This window comes from Gadus morhua, chromosome 7 (genome assembly GCF_902167405.1).
Source record: "Gadus morhua chromosome 7, gadMor3.0, whole genome shotgun sequence".
Classification (NCBI taxonomy): Eukaryota; Metazoa; Chordata; class Actinopteri; order Gadiformes; family Gadidae; genus Gadus; species Gadus morhua.
The window spans coordinates 4,713,615-4,731,761 of record NC_044054.1 but is presented as its reverse complement, the minus strand read 5'-3'; the positions used below and the strand labels follow the sequence as shown (position 1 = coordinate 4,731,761).

Here is an 18,147-nt window from a genome sequence, read left to right as displayed (position 1 = left end):
GCAGAAACCAAAGAGGGGAGAGAGTGAGAGAGGAAGGGCGTGCGAGGGGTGCATGGGCGAGATAAGGAGGTGAGACGAGGAGGAGAGTGAGCGAGAGAGGGCGTGCAAGGCTGTGAACAAGAGAGGGGAAGACAGGGAGACGGTGTAAGACGCCGAGAGCACGTCTTAATGCGAGTATCATCAACTGTGTTCCTCTTGCACTAATTCGCTCTTCAAGCCCCTCTCCCTCTCACCCTCTCTCTCTCACTCTAGCTCTCTCACGCTCACGCTATCTGACTCTCTCTCTCTCACTCTCGCTCTCTCTCTCACTCCCACTTTCTCTCTTGCTCTCTCTCTCTTTCTGTCTCTCTCCCCATCTTGCCGTCTCTCTCACCGACTCAAAGCTTCCCGATTTAGCACAGATTTTTTTAACGTTATCTGTTACCCTTTTGCCACATCCTCCTCCATTCCCTCCCTCCCTCCCCCTCCCTCTCCCCTTCCTCCTCCCAAACACATCATAGCAGGTCTTGTTGACCTCTGCACAGAAACACACACACAAACTCACACTAACAATCACACACATACACACTCAAACACACTCAAACAAACACACACACAGACACACACACACACACACACACACACACACTGATCGTCTTTGTATACCCCCCTCCCCTCCCTTGGTGTGAATTATTAAAGCGTGCGATGGAAACCAAACCAAAGTGTTTGCAACTCACACATTCACCCATTCATTCACACCTTCATGCACACATTCACTCAACGACGGCGGAGGCAACAGCGGAGGCAACCACGCAAGGCGACAGCCAGCTGGTCAGGAGCAGTCAGGGTGAGGCGCCTTACTCAGGAACACCTCCACACTTAGCTAGGAGAAGCCGGGAATCAAACCAGCGACCTCCAAGGTCGTTGTCGTGGTCACAGGCCCCTCTCTGTCAAACCCAAACTCACCAAGCGATCCTAATGAGTGACACAGGGCGTCCATTTTAAATCGTCCTGTCTTTAGAACTCTCTCACTTCCCCTTTGTTGCGCTAAATGCTCCACAGGGCTAATCAACACACTTACAGATTCACCCATTCATACTCCCATTCACCCATTCATGATCAACACGCTAGCGGCAGCCCCTTTTGTCTGAGTCGCCCGCGGCGTCTAACAGCAGCAGCAGCAGCAGAGCTGCCTACTCTCGGTGTCGCCACGACTCCCGAAGACGCAGGAAGCATGAGGGCGGGGGGGGGTTGGTGGGGGGGTGGGTGGTGGTCTCTCGTTCGGAAACCGTGATGGCGTCCCTCTCGGTCGGTGTCGGAGGTGATCTGTCGCCCGGCATGAATCTATCGTGTGTGAGATGTTGCTCCTGCTGTCAGTGTGGTGTTGGAGTGTGTCGCCGAGTGTGTAGCACGTGCGTAGCTTGTGTGTCGGCGTTGTAGTTTAGGGAGGTTATAAACCTCCACAGCAGTTTAATATTTAATGTACTAATAAACATATACTTCACTAAGATACATATACTTCACTAATATACATATACTTCCCTGATGTACATTAACTACAAAATCTAACAGGAGTTCAGTACTTCCATGTGCTTATGGTGTGTTCCTGAATCCTTGGACGTCAGCCTTCCGAGTTGCACTTTTGATGTCATTTCCGGTCTCGGAGCATTCATAGCATTCCTTTACTTCTTTGCGATTGTGTCATGAAATTGGCTAGTCGTTGTTTATTGTTAGCTACATTAGCCTCTTTAGCAAACCAGCCCGAAAACAAACAACACAACTTTACATTGTATTGCACGCACAGCAAGACCATGCAATGTATAAATTGGTGACCGGAATAAAGTAGCAATGTAATTAAGTGTGAAGAATAAAGTAGCAATATAATTAAGTGTGAAGAGTTTAGACCGAGAGCATCAGTGAGAGTAGACCGCATCACTGCTCTCGGTCTACTCTCAGATTTTAGAAAGATGAAGACAAAAAGGGGGCGTGCCTCAGAGAAATGCCGCAAGAAAGCTGTGAGATACTACATTCGAGTTCAGTACTCAAAGTACTCGTATTTATGCAGTATTGATTCCCCTCACCTCCGTACTCTCTCTCTGGTTGGCTGTGTTCACGTCACATGATGCGTCACATGATGCGTCACATGACACTGACCCTCAATCACGGCCAATTAAAGACGCAGGGCTTCGTTGATTGACAGCTGCCGCTTGGCGCACACACGGTGAATAGAGGTGCATTCTGGGTAATTACCTCCAGTGTGCGGCCTTGACGGTTGTCAGGGTGACAAAGAGCGAGAGAGAGTTGTTGTGAATGGGTGAATGTGTGTATGAGTGGGTGAATGTCTGGCCTTGTGTGGTTGAACTCCGCCGTCGGTGTGTAAACGTAAGTGTGAACCAGTATTCACAGTTTCTTTCCTCAATAATTTACCTTTTAAACACAGACAAAAAAAACATTAGATTATACAGCAATAATTAATAATAATAATAATAATAATGCATTGAATTTATATAGCGCTTTTTCCTAGACACTCAAAGACGCTTTTACATTGAAGGGGGGGACCTCACTCACCACCACCAGTGTGTAGCACCCACTAGGGGTGATGCACGGCAGCCAATCTGCGCCAGAACGCTCACCACACACCAGCTCGAGGTGGAGGGTGAGGGAATTAAGGAGTCAGCCAATTATACAATTATACAGGGGGATGATTAGGGGGCCAGATTGAATGAGCCTGGTTGGGCCAGGACACCGGGGGAACCCCTACTCTTTGCGATAAGTGCCCTGGGATCTTTTATGACCTCAGTGAGTCAGGACCTCGGTTTTACGTCTCCTCCGAAGTACGGACTATTAGTTACTATTTATTAGTACTCCCATACTAATAAATAAACACACTCATTAAAACACAGAGTTAAAAAAGAGCTTCCCCTCCTGCACAGTGCATACTGCTGAGGTGAAGCACCATAAGTCCCTGAACTCTTCCATTGTGCCCATTAATGAGTGGTACCTGAAGTCCACCCTGACTCTGGCCTGGACCCCAAACATCTCTGCCAGCCCCAGGCCTGCCTCCCCCTCTACCTGGTTCTTCCTGCTTCTGTAAACAGCCATTTTGGCTTGCCCGACCACAAAATTCAACAAACACCAATTTTTGGAATTTTCCTTATCGTAACCATCATCAAAGATAAAAGCAGACTCTGACCAAACCTCTCCACAATTTAAAAACACTGTTTTTAAAATATGATAAAGGACTCTCAGTCTGTGACAGTCCAAATAGCAATGGACTAGAGTCTCAATTTTGTGACGGAATGGACAGTTCTCGGACACCGTGGGGTTGATTTTTCCAATGAAACTATTCACAGACAGAGCCCCCTGCAGGATCCTCCACTGCAGGTCTCCTGTTCTCTTGTTTAGGGGAGGCTTGTAAAGGAGGCTCCTTACAGGCACACAGCCCTGCAGCCTCTTCTTCCCCACTGTGTCCCTCCTATTGCTCAGGTTGTGTTTGTGTGTAGCCACCACACAGTACTTATACTTTTCCCTGAAAGTTACTAACTCCATCCTGGACTTGGAAAGGCCCATGGGTTTCACCAGTCTGGACTGGTCCACCGACAGTCCGAGCTCTGGAAACAGATCCCCTTCGTCTGGTACATCCGCCCTGCTGAAGTAGTCCCTCAGCATCTCTCGCCCCTCACTGGTCAGTCTGCTAATCCATTGGTTCATGATGTCTCTGGTGTGCCGGCTGGACCTCAGACCCAAGAGAGAAGCCAAAGCCTCAGTGTTGTGGAGCCCGGGCCCTGCCTCCTCCACCACCTGCCTCAGCTTGACCACCCCAGTGGAGCGCAGCCGCTGGGTGAGGCCAGGGCTGCTGCCGCCTTGCACGTCCAGCCGAGCCACACCAGGGGCTCCTCCAGGAGCCAGAACAGAGACACAGCGGGCCCCAGTCTGTCCCATTTAAAAAGAGTCCATGCTTTGAAAACACCACGATAAAAAGGAGGCAAACTACACACACGAAAAAAAAACACAATTCAATAAAAACAAAGATTTGCCTAAAAAGAGGCCAGTTATCTTCCTTAAATTATGCCTGTTGGCTGTCTCCAGACGACATCATCATGCCCAAGGGGTACCGCTGGATAAACTGCAGCCTGAAAGCCCCCCAGGTTAACTAACCCTTGCCCCCCCCTCTTCTTTTGGAAGATATAATACACTCTGAGGAACCCAATGCAACTCTTCCCAGAAAAAGTTTAAAATTAACATTTGCATTTTTTGCAAGAGCCCAGCAGAGGGTTCTAAACATTTCAGTCTGTGCCACAAGGTGGACGCTACAAGATTATTAATAATTAGGACCCTTCCTCTGCAGGACATGCGGGGAAGCAGCCACCTCCATTTAGGGTACACTCACACTAGGCCATCTGGCCATGGCCGTGGCCGTTTTCACACCTAACCGTGCTCAAATCTGCCAGTGTGAGTGTGGCCAGTCTGGCCAGGCCAGGCCAATTTGGCCACTTAGGAGAGGTGTGCTGTTACGGTATGGGCCGCTACGGTACAGATGCTAATGAGCCGACACGCGCACGCGCACGGCTACGTAACCTGAGCTGGATGACGCAGAGTCCATGCGAGGACCACGGACATAATAAAGGTGACGAGCCTTCTTTCCCATTAAACGGTAAACATATACCCAAATAAGCAACAGACGCAGCAAAGTGCGAACTGTGTTCTGTGTTGTTGTCCATTGTTGTTAGAACTCTGACTGGCAGCAGACTTTATTATGGTCCATGCTGCGGACGCCTGGTGATAACATGTTACTTACGACGTGATGACGTATGTACAAGAGCCTACCGTGGCCAGGCAACAGTTGCAACAGCCAACGGCCACGGCCAGATGGCCTAGTGTGAGTGCAGGCCAGAGAACAATGGGGCCATTTCAGCACGGTTAGGTGTGACAACGGCCAACGGCCACGGCCAGATGGCCTAGTGTGAGTGCACCCTTAGCCAGCTTCCCCTCCAACTTCTCCAACACACCCTCCCAGTTCTTCCTTTCTCTCTGTACATCCCCCAGATGAACCCCCAGGTATTTTAAACCCCCCCCTCTTCCAGCTCAGCCCCGCCCGGCAGCTGGGGCAGACCCGCAGACCACCTCCCAACTGCCAGCGCTTCACTCATGGCCGAGTTCCGAGTTCACTTTGGCAGGTGAGATCTTCCCAAATGTATCAACAATCTTGCCCAATTTATTAATGTCCTTCTGATTTTTAATAAAAATAGGCTTGCATCATGCATAGGCTGATGAAATAAAATTTGAACTAATATCAGGTAAAAACAGGCCATCAATAAAACCACGAACATTGTGCAACATGGGTTCTATAGACAGTGAATACAACATACCAGACATGGAGCAGTCTTGTCGAATACCTCTTTCCCTTTAAAAGGTTTACACAGACCACCATTTATCTTTAGCACACTCTCAATGTCCTCATACAGGACATTCATCTTAGCTATCAGACCCAGGCTGAGGCCGTACCTTTGTAAAACTTTCCACAGGTAGCGGTGCTCAACCCGATCAAAAGCTTTTTCCTGGCCTAAAGAAACCAGACCAGTATCTAAACCCAAAGAACCGGAGACTTCCAAAATCCCTAATAAGTGACACATCGTCAACAATGGACCTGCCGGGCACACACCAAGTCTGAGAACGGTGAATGAGCTGGTCCATCAACTTCTTCAGCCGGTTGGACAGGACCTTTGAAAGCAGCTTGTAACCTACACACAGAAGTGAGACGGGCCTCCAGTTCTTCATCTCCTGCAGGTCTCCTTTCTTGGGCAGCAGAGTGAGCACAGCCCTCCTGCAGCTCTGTGGGAGAGAGGAGTCCTCAAAGCTCTCTGAGAAAACCCCCAGTATGTCTAGAAGTACAGTCCAGAAAACTCAGAGAATTCAGAGGGCAACCCATTAATACCGGGAGCCTTACCCCCCTGTACACTCTGCAAGGCAACAAACACCTCCTCCTCAGTTAGGGGCCCCTCCAGCTCCCTGTTAGTCTCCTCTGACACTGTGGGCAGGTTCTCACAGAACGAGTCAAAAACAGCATCATCCACCTGGTACTCTACTATGTCTGTTAGCTGGTGTCCGTCCTCTGACCGCAGCGCATGGATCTGTCTGCTCTGTCCGTTCTTCTTCTCCAGACTGAAGAAGAACTTGGACGGGGAATCCATTAAAGAAACGCTCTGAAAACATGAGCGGACTAGGGCCCCCTGCGCACTGAAGCCCAGCAGGTCTGCCAGCACGTTGCCTGATCTGCAGAGAAGTGGTTCATTCTTCCACTTGTGTTGAAGCACTTGTTGAGAGCTGGACATCTGTTTCGGTCAGGTGCGTGATGGCCACCACAGTTTGTGCATGGGTTGAATTGCACTGTGCACAACTCTGCTTCCTTTTTTAGTTCTTTGTTGCCCTTCTCAGATTGTTCATGTAGCATGCAGATCTCAACGGCCGAATTTAGTGTCAGTTTCTTCTCCTTCAAAAGCTGTGCGCGGACAGTGTCACTGTGAATACCACAGACCAAACGGTCTCTATCAGTTCATCATGTAGTGTCCCAAAGTCACATTTCTTGGCCATTATTTTCAACGTGGCGTTTCTGGTCAGTTGTGTTGAATGCATGTCTGTCAATTATTACGTTCTTTACTGGCAGGCATAGTTCCTCAAATTTCTTTACCAGCACGGCATGGTCCTCGCGATCTGTGCCGGCCGCAAAATCAAACGTGTCGAGTTTATCCAATGCCTCCAGCCGGCGAGGTTGAGAAACTTGTAGGCTTTCACTTTCGTACTAGCCGTTGTTAGCCCGGCGTTGCTATAGACGTGCCATTCCCTCTTGAACTTCTCCCAGTTGTGAGCGATATCCTCGTTAAAGACGAGTGGGTCGATCTGGCAGAGTCCTTGTGCCATCTTAGATTAGATTCAGCTCAATTCTGACACCATGTAGACGTGCATGAATGAGGAAGACTGTCAACAGTCACGGTGTAACACCCATTAGCTTTTATTAGCCAAGAACCACACACAACAACCAACGTGCCCAGCATTCTCCGCACCCCTTGTCGTCATCATGCTGTAGCAGTAACCATAGAAACTGTCACAGTCTACACTTTCTAAGGATTTTCACCACACTGCTGTCACCTCAGCCGGCTCAGCTCGTTTTCCAAGGGTTTTCTCCGGGCAAGTTCTCACGAGATGCCCCTCCCTCCCACAGCAAAAGCATTTCAGAGTGCCAGAGTTGACAAACACTGCATAATCAAAATCATTCACTTTTATACTGAAAACTATATTCCGTTTAGCATCTTTCTTATTTAAAATCATATGAACTTGCCGTCTTTATCCCACGACATGTCTCATCAGGGGAGACTTGAAACCCGACGGCAACTTCCTTATAGCCGACACAATTTTCCCGTGCCTTGACAACTCCCTGATCAACACTTCATCCCCGATAATTGGGGTAATGTTGGAGATGGTGACCCAAAGGAATCCTTAACCACGATACCGGTCTCCACTCCTTTGTTTTTCTTTTTCCTTACACTGTCAAAAAAAATCACGACTGCTCCATTCATCCGGGCAGCGGACATAATACTACTATACCAGACCACCTCTCCTACTGCCAAACTGCAGTCCGCAACCGAGCACGGAAAAGTCGAGGAGATCCTGAAGCCGTGCATTTGGCTCAGATCGCCGAATGCCACCATGCTTCAGGCGCACCGACCAGCGACCGCTGGTCGATCGCAAAAAACACCCCAAATAATACAAAACCCCACAAAACAAACCTTTACAACACCTTCACATTAAACCCAATTTCAAAAAGAAACTAAGAAAAAAGTTAGGAAAAATCATACAATATTGCTCTCACACGCGCTCCGCAAACTCACTCCTTCCGACATAGAGAGAGAGAGAGAGAGAGAGAGAGAGAGAGAGAGAGAGAGAGAGAGAGAGAGAGAGAGAGAGAGAGAGAGAGAGAGAGAGAGAGAGAGAGAGAGATGCTGTGTCCCTCCTCGACCGTCGAATCTGGGGTTGTGCTGCCATTGTGTGAGCTGAGGCGCTGTGCGATGTGTGTTGTGTGCGTCTATCTACCTCGTGCAGACCGGCCTTGTGCCACACCATCACAAAAGGACTTTGTTCATTGTGAGCGTAGAGGCTCTAATCCAACTTAAGAGCTCAATACATCCCATAATATGTGGATCGTGAGCTGGACTCATTCTCTCTTCTTTCTCTCTCTCTCTCTCTCTCTCTCTCTCTCTCTCTCTCTCTCTCTCTCTCTCTCTCTCTCTCTCTCTCTCTCTCTCTCTCTCACATGCATGCGTGAATGAATGTGAGCGAGGGCGGCTGAGCGTTTGGCGTGGTGAGTGAGGGATTTTTCTAACTTTATTATTGTCTATTTGTTGGTTTTTGTATGCTCGTTTTGTTTATTAATAACCTCTCTAGTTTGGTCGGTCAATTTGTGTTCGTCAACTTTGTTTGGATTGTTCGTGTAACTTCATTAACGTTGACGTCGTTAACGTTAACATCGTTACCGGCCTTGCTGTGCATAATGCCCACAGGCACGAGTTCGGAGGCGGGTGGGGAGAAGCTTTCACGGCAGCATGGCGTAAAGCTCTCCCCCGCTGCTCAGGTGTCCGTGGAGGAGTGTTGCTTGGCGATTTGGGAGAAATTCTGCCGCTTGCAAGCCCAGCAAGAAGGGTGAACACTTCGAACGTTCCTCCGTACGTAAGAAACGAGGCATTGGGGACAGAACTGGGCCGGAACGGACACCTGGTGTCTCCCATAAAATTGGTAGTACTTGGGGGAAAATCCCCCCGTGTAAAGCATGTGTTTACCTACAGAAGGTATGTTTTCATGGTCTTAAAAAATAATGAAGCCGATCTAAATCTAGTCTTGAAATTCATGGTAGAAAATTTTGATTACACAGTCTTTGCCACTTCGGACAATTTGAAGTGTTTCAAGTGCGGACAGGAGGGGCATTTTGCCCGTTTTTGTGCATCATTGAGCGGTGGTGCAGGGGTTCCCCCGGCGTCTGCCGCTGACGGGGTCCCATCGGTGGCTGCCGCTGCTGCTGCCGCGGTGGCCCCGGGGGCTGCTGCTGGCGCGGTTCCCCACCGGCTACCGCTGATGCAGAGGCGCCGGCGGTTGTTGCTGTCGGGGTCGCCCCGGCGGCTAGTGCTGCCTCTGCCGTGGTGTCCCCGGGGGCGGCTACTGGCGCTGCCGCGGTGACCCTGGCAGCTGCTGCTGCCGCCGGCGTGGTGCCCTCGTCGCGGTCCGCTGTCACGGTGCTCCCGGCGCCTGCCACGGTCGCGGTACTCTCGGTTGCGTCGGTGCCACTGGCGGCTCTTGCGTCTGCGGTCCCCCCCGATTTCCGCGTTGCCCCTGGCGGCCGCGATGTCCCCCGCTTATGCCACGATTGTTCACCCGGTGGCTTTGGTGGATGGTTTTGTTGGGCCTTTGGTTGGACCGACGCCCAATGTTGTTTTTGTGCAGAAGGGGTGTGTAGTTGGATATGAGGTGGCACAGGAGCTGCAGAAAAGGTCTGACCTTGGGTAACATTTCAGCCCACATTCTTCAATGGAAGAAGAAGAGGAGGAGGTGATGGAAGAGGATTCCTTGAAAGTGTCATGTAAAAGAAAGAAATTAGGTGCCGAAAAGAACAATTCCAAAGTAAAAAGAATAATAAGCTCTTCTTCCGAGGAGTCTGATACAGAATTGATGAATGACCTCAACCCCAAGAACAAGAATATAGGCCCACTGATTATTATTTTGAAAGCATCAAAAGATTCTTAGACAAAACAAAAGGGCACAGAACACAAGTGGGAAAGTACTTCCCCAATCTGAATGCTTTTATTGAGTCCGTAAAACATATTGGCTTGAACAAAGAACACTGGGGAATCTTCTGACAGTGTTTTTTCTGATCAGGAATTATTTCGCCTTAAAAAATTGATTGTAAAAGCGAAATTTGAGATTGCTTCCAGTGATTAGAGTTTTTAAGCTGTTTTCTCTTTTTTATTGTTTACGTGTGTTTCTTTCAATGCAGACCTTCCCTTTTAAAACCATGTGTGATTTTAAAATAGGCACATTGAATCTGAATGGTGCAAGGGACTGTTTTAAAAGAGCTTCTCTCTATCAATTAATTAAAGATAAGAGACGTGACAGTGGAGAGTGGAGATGTCTTTTTAAGTCACAAGTCTTTTAATAGAGATGGAGTGGGCATTTTGTTTTCCAATAATTTTAAACCAGTTTCATACAGTGAGGAGGTGGTAGTGGAAGGACAACTTTTAAAAGTTAAAACACAGTATTAAGGCGTGAAACTGTTTTTTATTAATATTTATGCCCCAACCAAAGGGACTGACCGGTTATGGTTTTTAGACACACTTGGCGAAGTAATAATCCAATGTGATAATGATGAGTATTTATTTTTAGGAGGTGATTTTAACTGTACTGAAGATTATAGGTTAGACAGGAATCACCTGGAGCCTCATCCTGCCTCTCTGAGATGACTCACACGTCCAACGGCGTCTTGTGAGTTGAGGGACCTATGGAGAAGTTTCCATGGTATTCAGAAACAGTACACCTGGGCTCACAGGGTTAGGGTTAGAAGACAATGACAATGTTTTATCACTAGCTAGGCTAGATAGGTTTTATTGTTTTAAGCACCACCTCAATATTTTTAGAAGCAGTTTTATTATTCCTGTTGATTTTACTGAACATTGTATGATACATTGCTAAGGTTTAATCAATAAGGTAAACACAAATAGTGCTTTTTGGCATTTGAAGAGGTTTTTAGTTATTTTTGGGTTGAATACAGTAAGAGTAAGGATTAGGATTATACCTCCTTACAATAGTGGTGGGATGTGAGCAAGTGCCGGATCAGACACTGCAGTATGTCAACAGCATACTCTCAATGTTAGCAGGGTCAGAGCCAGGTCAATGAGAGAACTGGAGATTGAGGTAGTGGATCTGCAGTCTCTTGCAGTCCACAGGAGATCGAGGTCATATTGAGACACTCACAGCAAAAAAGACAGCTTTGAGCAGTCTGCTGGGCGTCAAAGCACAGGGGGCGCTGGTCAGGTCCCGTTTTATGGATGCAATGCACATGGACGCCCCGTCACATTATTTCTTCAGCCTTGAGTGCTGGAATGGTCAGAGGATGATCTTCCATTCTTTGCGCACTGACACCGGAGCAACTGTGTCTTTTCTGATGGAATATGCAGGTATGCAGCAGGTTTCTATAAGGAGCTGTACAAAAAAATGACAGAGATATTTCTGACAGAGACCTGCCATTTTTAGAGGGTCTTCCTCAGGTCCAGGCCAACAAAGCCCTTGAGGAAGTCCTAACTGCCGAGGAGCTGCAGACTGCAGTTTTGGGTTTGAAAAGTGGAAAGGCTCCTGGCATTGATGGTCTGCCTGCAGATTTTTATAAGTCTTTCTGGTCAGTCATTGGTGTAGACGTCGGTGATGTCCTCAGAGACAGTCTGGCCTCAGGGTGTTTGCCTTTGAGCTGCAGGTGGGCCGTCATCACGCTGCTTCCTAAGAAGGGTGATTTGCAGCAGCTTAGGAACTGGAGGCCAGTCTCTCTGCTGTGCACAGACTATAAGTTGTTGTCCAATGCATTGGCTACAAGGCTGGGGAAGGTGATGGCGGAGGTGATCCATGTTGACCAGTCCTATTGTGTGCCTGGCAGGCAGATCACTGACAATGTCATGTTAATTCGGGATTTTCTCTGGTTCTTTGGGAGTAGAGACTGGTCTTATTTCCCTAGATCAGAAAAAGGCTTTTGACCGGGTTGAACATCAATACCTGTGGCACACGCTGCAGGTTTTTGGTTTCAGCCCTGGTTTCATAGCCATGATCCAGGTTCTGTACCTTGACATTGAGAGTATGTTGAAGATCAACGGTGGTTTGAGTGGCCCTTTTGAAGTACAGAGGGGTGTGAGGCAGGGATGCAGTCTTTCGGGGATGCTGTACTCCCTGGCCATAGAACCCCTACTCCATAGCATAAGAAAGAAATTGTCAGGTGTAGTTTTCCCAGGGGGCAATGGTTGTTTGAAGATTTCTGCTTACGCTGATGATGTTGTGGTTTTTATCACGAGTCAAAGAGACGTTTCTATCATGGAGGATATTATAAACAACTTCAGCGTAGTTTCGTCCGCAAGGGTCAACTGGGCTAAGAGTGAGGCATTGGCAGTCGGCAAAGGTGTAGCCACAGGTGTAAAGTTGCCAGGTTGGCTAGTGTGGAAAAGGGGTGGGATAAAGTATCTGGGTGTGTTTGTTGGAAGCAAGGATTATATGAAAAGAAATGGGGATAACATATTGGAAATAGTTGAGTGAAGGGTCAGGAAGTGGAGATGGATTTTCCCTAAGCTATCATATAAAGGCCATTGGCTACCCCAGAGCCTCCTGTACCTCCAGAAGGAAGAAGGCGGACATAGATTTTTTCCTGACTTTTACCGCAGTGTTTTTAACGTCTGGACTCTTTTTAAGAAGGAAAGGGTGGTTTGCCCCCCCTCATTGTACTGGTTGCCCAATGAACCAGTGATTTCGGGGGGACGTTTCTCAAGGCATGCCACTTTCGGACCAACATTCCAAGGAATGTTTTGCAAATCAAAGGTCACAACTTTGGGGAAAGTGGTGGAGCTGGCCGGGCCAGACCTGGAGGATGCCGCAGCCTTGGTTGGACGAATGGGGAGAGACATCAACTGACTGGAAACGAGTGTGTTCTTCTAAGGGTGTTTTACAATGGTTTTAGAGTTCCTGACTGTGACAATCCTTTCCCTAACCTTGATATTGTCCCTGATTCGGAGGGAATGGTGAAGGTGATTCAGCTGCGCACACTTGTAGGCACTCTGTGATTTATAAAGCAAAGATTGCGTACGGTGTGCATACGCAGGGTTTTATAAATCTGAATATTTTTTGGCGCACGCAAAACTTGGATTTTGGGCGTACGTACACTTTTAGTAACGATCCCACGCACAGTTTTTTAAATGAGACCCCTGGTGGTCTTAACCGGGCACAGGTTTCAATTTCGTCGTCAATATGCCGATAAATGTGTTAAATATATATTAAATATATATATACGTATATTGCGTATATAATTGCACATTATTTTTTGTTTTTGTTTTTTGATCTGTTTACCGAGACATTGCTCGTTAGCAAGGGTTGATGGATTATTCGTGATTAAGGAATGCTAATTGCTAAACACTATCGGAAGGGAGTTGTCACATGGTGATCGGTAAATCTGATCGTTGGTTAATCCTGCTGATAGGTCGGAGCGTGAAGGATATCGACAGTTTAGCGATCGCTGGGAGATTTTAGAGTCGAGACTCTTGATGAATGAATAAAAATTATGTTATTCGAACCGCTGTCAATAAATAGGGGTGATAGTTGTGTGAGGTTGAGGGAGAGGGAGGGAGAGAGGGAGAGGGGGGGAGAGGGAGAGGGAGGGAGAGAGAGAGGGAAGGAAGGAGAGAAAGGGAGAGGGAGGGAGAGAGAGGGAAAGGGAAAGAAAGGGGGAGGGAGGGAAAGGGAAAGAAAGGGGGAGGGAGTGAGAGGGAGAGGGAGATAAATTAGCTGAGATTATGTCAATATTGTTAGTATTGTATTTAAATTGAATGAAGTAGCAACATTGTGGAGAAAAAGAGAGGGAGCGGGGGAGAGAGGGAGAGAGAGAAAGAGAGATGGACTATCTCTTCCTTTTTCTCCTTATGTATCTCCTCTAGTATCGCCTCTTGTATCTCTGCTTGTATCTCCTGCTTGTTTCTCTTGCTTGTATCTCAGCGTAATAAATACAGCTGGGCGACGGGTGTGATCGATTGGAAAGAAAAACTGAGAAATTATTGATTGTTAGACGGCGACAAATGATCTTTACATCAGTGGCCAACGGGAACGCTGACCTTTTAAAGACATACTTAGGTTGATAGGATGAGGAAGAATGGCAGTTGGGATATTTTACATTTACATTCAGAGTGGACAGACAGACGGTTTTATCAGAAGCGTCTTACAATAAGTACATTTGTCAGAAGAAAGGGAAAAAACCATATGTCGCTATATCGTCGGTAAAGTAACGATGTTAATAGAACCAAGTGCCAAGCACTAACAATCAATCGGTTTACCCATTGCCTGTATACAACAAAGATAGCTAGGGTAAGATACTACACCATGCTAAGTAGGGGAGAGCCGGGTCGATTTAACCACTTTTCAGTTAACCGTCTTTTTCAAAGATGACATTACGTATACAAATAATTTCAACATGTGATCAACAACTGACATGTGTGTTCTCTTAGTTACAAGTATAATTTAATACATATGTTGGATGATCAAGCTATTTTTTAACTTTGAACGTAAATTGACATCTGTTTCAAACGCCCCGCCTAGTCGGGACGTTTGAAACACACATGCGGGACAAATGAAACAGCATATTTTAAAAATAAACTATTGACCTTAGTCTTGTTTTTATGCAACAAACCGGACAACATAGTAGTGTACTCGTCATTGCTGAAATTTCACATAATTCTGCATAATGTAAATAGGTTAAAAGATATTTTTTGCCCGTGCGTAACTGTGCGTAATTGTCAAGATGCACATTTCGATTAAAACTCACCTTTCTTCTTTTGGACGACTAAATTTGCATGAAATTTACTTATTTCCCTGTCCTAAGTCATGTTTAGGGATACACAGTTGAACATCCTTTTATTTATTTTAAACAAAAACTACCACGTCAACCGGATAACATGACTCCTGTTGCGTTTGATACAAGTGTTTCAATCGTCCCGACAGCGACTGCTGACACTTAAACCTTTTTCACCTCTAGACTTCAAAACTCTGACATTGCACACTTTAGCACAGGCTTAAGTACTAATAAATCTGTTGTATAGTCATATTATTATGGCATGAAACAAAAAACACAACTATTTATTGCAAAAGGAAGGAAGGATTTTACTTAGCGCTCTCGAAAACAGGTTCGGGGGATAACATTTGAACGGTGGGACGTCATTACACAAATTTTGCGGGGTTGGTCAGTCTTGCGTACTGAACGTAGTGACGAAATTTGACGTGAAAGCCATGCTTGGTTTTCGAGGAAATCGCTGTGTTTCAATCGTCACGTGTTTCAATCGACCCGGCTCTCCCCTACTGTTTTTAAGGGCCAGGACGTACAAACACACAATAAGTGTGTACATTAAGTGCCATGACATACAAAAATACAATAAGTAGTAACTGAAACGGTGAGTATGAGTCTCTTGCGAAAGTTGCTGATATTTGGTTTACTGTTGACTCTCTGGATTGACAGTGAAATCTAAGTATTTCCTCATTAACGAGATTTTCTCTTACTTATTTTCTAAGATTATTGGGCTGCCCCTGCTAAGCTTTCCATAATGAGAAGATAACGAGTTTAAACAGCGAAAAACCAAAACATTAAAGTTATGAAATAAATGTTAATTAACTTGTGATTATGACTCGGGATTTGATTATTCTTATTACCCAGCTGCTGCATCAACTTCTTTTCATCATTATTTTAAGCATACTCGAATATTGATCCTCAATATTATCATTATTCACTCACAACTATATATTATACTACTTCAAAAACACTTTCCTGAAGATAGAAACCACCGACTCGTTACCGACGTCTCCGCTAATTAATTTGCCTTGCTTAAACGCGCTTTCTGTTATCAATTAGCATTGGAGATACAATCTCTTGTATCTCTTGTTTCTCTCTTGTATTTCCTCTAGTACCTCCTATTGTATCTATCATATCTCTTCTTCTATCCCCTCTTGTACCTGTTCTATCTTCTCTTGTATCCCCTCCTGTATCTCCTATTGTAGCTCCTATTGTATCTCCTCTTGTATCTCTTCTTGTATTCCCTATTGTATCTCTTCTTTTAGCTCCTCTTATATCTCATTGTGTTTCCATCTTGTATCTCCTCTACTATCCCCTCTTGTAAAGTATCTTGCTAATTAATTAGCTCTTCTAAAACGCTCATTAATTTGCATTGCTAGCATGCTAAGTCTGGTGAAGCATTAGTATTGGTGAGGTGGAGTCACCGAGCTAATGGATTATCCCGCTAACACTACAGTCCTGTGAATGTGCACCGCTAGCAGGAAAGTTACGCGGGTAATTCATTAGCGAGGCTTGACCTCGATTGTGTTGTTATTGTGTTGTTGTTGTGTTATCTTTAATGGCGCTATGCACAGCTGGTGTTTTTTTTTGTTGTTTTTTTTAACACACAGCTTTAGCTACGTGATGCCGATGCTAAAGGCAGCTTAGCACAACTGCGCCCCTTAGCAATTGGTTGCAGTTAATTAAGTGGTTGTGGTGTGAATATTGAAAGCATTTTCAGGTTAATTTTCATTTGATTTTTATTTATATCGGATGTTGTAGTCGTACAAGAGAACATTGTTTCTGGTTAACCAGTGTGATTGTGCTTGTTAAACCAAAATAAATGTGTTTAAATATTAAATGCGCTTGAATGGAATTAGACTTTCTGGCAAAAATGTAATATGTGAGTCCACCACACGCAAACGTCATAAAAGTAACGTTTAGACTTCCGATAATCTGATGAGCATAGCTCAGATGTTTAGATGCGATTGCTTTTATTTTCTAGTGCACATTGCATCAAGATATATCTTATTGTATCTCCTCTTGTATCCCCTCTTATATCTCCTTGTGTCTTCATCTTGTATATCTTCTTGTATCTCCTCTTGTATTCCCTCTTCTTTCTCCTTGTGTCTTCATCTTGTATCTCTTGTCTCTCCTCTTGTTTATTGTGTTGCATTTCCTCTTGTATCTCCTCTGGTAACCCCTTTTGTTTCTCCTATATCTTTATTCTATTCGATTTTTTTTTCACATAAACACACGTATAATATCTAATACATAATATATAATATATACTATGTATATCCATCCCTGCTCTTCACTTTAGTGCTTTAGTTATTTGTGTTTTATGTCAGAATCTCGGTCACCTCTCTCTGTTTCTGAATCCCCTCCAGGGAATAATAAAGTCTTATCGTTGCTTCCATCACGCCAGTGGTTTTACAGACTCAGATCACTTTCGGAATATTCAACGACCAGCAGAACGACGCAGAGGTCGGCGGCTATACGACTACGATTCTGTGTGTGTGAATGTATGCAGTGCGTACATCGGGGTCTGGGGGGGGAACAATTTGGTGTTTGGGGGGACCATTCAAACCGTTTGGCTCTTAAAAAATTATCCTGCAGTAAAGTGATGTCGGGAGAGACCAGCGCTAGGAGCTAGTGATGAGGCAGAGGGACCAGCCCTAGGATATAGTGATCAGGCAGAGAGACCAGCCCTAGGAGAAAGTGATGAGGCAGAGAGACCAGCCCTACGAGATAGTGATGAGGCAGAGAGACCAGCCCTAGCGGCTAGTTTGTGTTGGATGCTCTTACTTAGTGGTCAGACCGTAACTCTCCTGGACCAGTGGAGGAACGTCCTGGTCGTTAGACATTAGCATGCTACGTTTAGCAGGTGATTCAGCAGATCCATCCTCACGAGAGCAGCGGGCCAACCGCACATTCTATCTCGTATCTCCTCTTGCATCCCCTCTTGTTTCTTGTATCTCCGCCTTATCTCTCCTCTGGGACCTCTGCTTGTATTTGTATCTCTTGTATTTGTAGGGAGATAGAGAGAGGTAGGTAGAGTGAGAGGGGGCGAGGGAGAGGTAGAGAGAGGGGGAGAGGTAGTGAGGGGGGAGAGAGAGAGAAAGCGGGAGAGAGGGAGGTAGAGAGAGGGAGAGGGAGGGAGGTGGAGAGAGGGAGAAAGAGGGAGAGAGGGGGAGAGGGGGAGATGGCGATCACCCAAACTATGCGACCAGTCTTTGATGTCGGGATGTCAGCTGTTTGTTGTCTCGTTAACCGCGCTGAATTGTAATTCATGTGCACCTGCTCACGGCCCCCCACAGAGTCCCTCATCCTCTCTCTCTCTCTCTCTCTCTCTCTCTCTCTCTCTCTCTCTCTCTCTCTGTCCGTCTCCCCCTCTCTCTCTTTTAAAGGAAACTTCTAGAGTGAGTACTTCTGGAATGATCTTTAAATATTTAAAACGTTGAATCGTACATCTTCAGTCATTGACCACATTAAGGTGAAAGAGATATATGTTTTTGGGGGGAGGAATTAATAGTCTGGATTTGTCTACCGTTAAAATTATATGCTAC

The 18,147-nt window shown here is 46.1% G+C and overlaps 1 protein-coding gene across 1 annotated transcript in view; it reads left to right on the top strand.

Annotated features, from left to right (window-relative positions):
- nlgn4xa (neuroligin 4 X-linked a) overlaps positions 1-18,147 on the top strand; it is an 88,375-nt gene that overhangs the window by 40,381 nt on the left and 29,847 nt on the right. The gene's annotated exons all lie outside the window — the stretch shown is intronic.